Consider the following 2446-nt stretch of genomic DNA (forward strand, 5'->3'; position numbering starts at 1 on the left):
GCAGTCCACAGTCCGTAGTCCACAGTCCGTGGTCCACCGGCTCCCAGGCAGAAATGGCGGGTGGAGGAAGCTGTGTGATTGTGGCATCCGGAAGGCAGAGGAGGGTAAGCGCCCAAGAGGGAAACCAGAGCTTAGACGGAGCCCTAAGGTCATGGCTCTAGGACCAGCCAGACGTGCCCCAGAGCCTGTTTTATGGTCCCCAGGTAGCTCTGAAGCTGATCAAGTTGACATGAAGATACGGGTCATGGTGGTCTTGGCAAGGCTGGCTTCAACGCGCTTGTTCAGCTTGAGATCACTTCAAGGCTTTCCATTCAGTTTCTTGGTGCCTCTCTCCAGGGCGTCCTGGCCCTCTGCCAGCCACGGCCATCTCCTCTGTGGCCAGGACTCCAGAAGTAGTATTGCTGAACTTGAGAAATAAGGAGGCAGCCGCCAGAGGGCTCTTATTGGTATTGCTGCTTCTGAAAAGTGAAACGAGCTGTCTTCAAGGCTGGTGACCTTGGGAGGGACATGGCGACCTTCACCTGTTGGTCTTAGGATGTGGTCACGTAGTCTTCCTTGCTCTGTCTGGTTTCTTGGCTCTGGTGTCACCACTGTCTATTGTACGTCTCTTTCCTACCTCAGTAGCAGCGCTCAGCTGGCCCTGCTCCTTGGCCCAAGTGCAGAGGGGAGCTCTCATTTCCTAGGCTTTAGCCAGCAGTCTTGAAGAAGGGTCTGGACCTGTGCTCACGGAGGCATCGTGATGCAGAGCCGCAGCATCTGTGCTCCAAGTGCTGTCCTCCTGGCCCCAGAACTCTCCCATCTGTGCCCTGTGTAACTATAAATTCCACCAAAGCAGATCGGCAAGCCCTGCATCTTCCTTGCCCCTGCAGCCATGGTGGCATGTGGAAAACTCTAAACAGAGTCAGAGGGCTGCTTCCTGTCCCTGTGTGACCTTGAGCTGGCACAGAGGCCCAGTCACGGCTGCAGAGGTCATCAAGTAACCAGAGGATCTGCACTAAGCAAGACCCAGGAGCTGCCCCAGCCCCACCATTAGGAGCAGAGGCAGTGAGACACTTTCCCAGAATCACAGAGCTAGGAAGAACAGGGAAGGGATTTCCTCCAGATGTTTGGCTCCAAGGTCTGAATGCCGAAGGCCAGAGCGTAGAGAACTCCTGCTGCAGCTCCTCAGCAGCCCCATATGTGTCCCTCAAACTGTCCCCAGCTTATTCCCAGGCAACCTCCTGGACAAGTCCTACTTGTTCTGTTTGCTGCTTAGCAGGCTGGTGGCCCATGCTGTCCTCAGTGCCCAATGCATTGGACCTGGGCCAGCCTCTGCCTGCACAGGTGCCTTTGTTCCAAATCCCTGAGGCCAGCTGACCTGATCGTTGCTGCCACTGCCCTTGAGGACTTGCTCTGCTCCTTTTACCAAAACCAGTTTGAGACAGTCTGTCCTTTGAGGCATCGGACCTTACTGCCTGCCACCTTCCCACTTGCCACCTTGCTCCTGCCCCAAACAGTCCTGCAGGGTCAGCAGCATTGTCCTCACTTTCCACATGAAGTACCCATGCTTGCACAAGGCCCCAGGGTGGTGCTGGCACATGCATACCCTGATGGCAGGCGCATCACCCACCTGGGCTCGGCCAGCCCCACTGAGTGCCAGACACCTGGGACGAAGCCAGTTTTACCCAGCCTCAGACCTTCCATCTGTGGGGCTCGAAAAGTCCTTGTCATGGGGGCAAAGGGTGCCCAGGCCTCCCTTGGCTGCTACCTACTTGGCCAGTTGCTCCTCAGCAGCTGTGATAGCCAAAAATGTGTCCCAGTATCACTCAATGTCCCCTAGTGGGAAGACTGCCCTGTGTGGACCAGATATTGCCGGTGACTCCGTACCCAGATGCTGGAGTCCGTGAGTGGTTTCCTGGCACCTGGGCGAGTGCACAGCGCTGGACTTCACGCTCAGTTATTTATAAATTCCCTTCAGCACTGTCCTGACCACCATCCCTCTTCTGTCACCATAGCTTTCAAGTTTTTATCTCTGAAATTAGACCTGCCACTTTCAATCACTTCTGTCTGGTAGCTGCCTGCTGAGCAGCCTCTGTCTGCTTGGGGCCCAACTCACCTGCCGGAAGGGGCACAGGGTCAGGGCCCCCGCGGCAGCTCCCGCCAGCCTGACTGGAGCCCTCACTCCCGAGAGCTGACGCCGCCGTGTCTCCAGTTCCCACGGTGGCCACAGCACAGGCAGCACGCGGAAGTGTTCAGCAACCGAGAGGGCCTGGGGCGCCGAAGGGCAGAGCTCTCCTGAGCTGAAAGTTTGACCCATACCAATGCTCTCCATGACTATTAATTTTGCTTTCTCAACTTCTCTGCTTAAAAAGCACCGGAAAGCTAGCGTGGTGCGCACCTGTTTGTGTCTGGTGAGCGGGGCCGTGTGTCGGGGGCGTGGCGTGTGTCGGGGGCGTGGCGTGTGTCG

The 2446-nt window shown here is 56.8% G+C and overlaps 1 protein-coding gene across 4 annotated transcripts in view; it reads left to right on the plus strand.

Moving 5' to 3' along the window:
- Slc2a9 (solute carrier family 2 member 9) overlaps window positions 1-2446 on the plus strand; it is a 188691-nt gene that overhangs the window by 135450 nt on the left and 50795 nt on the right. The window lies entirely within an intron of this gene.

This window comes from Octodon degus, unplaced genomic scaffold, assembly GCF_000260255.1.
Source record: "Octodon degus isolate 3935 unplaced genomic scaffold, OctDeg1.0 scaffold00006, whole genome shotgun sequence".
In the NCBI taxonomy this organism is placed as follows: domain Eukaryota; kingdom Metazoa; phylum Chordata; class Mammalia; order Rodentia; family Octodontidae; genus Octodon; species Octodon degus.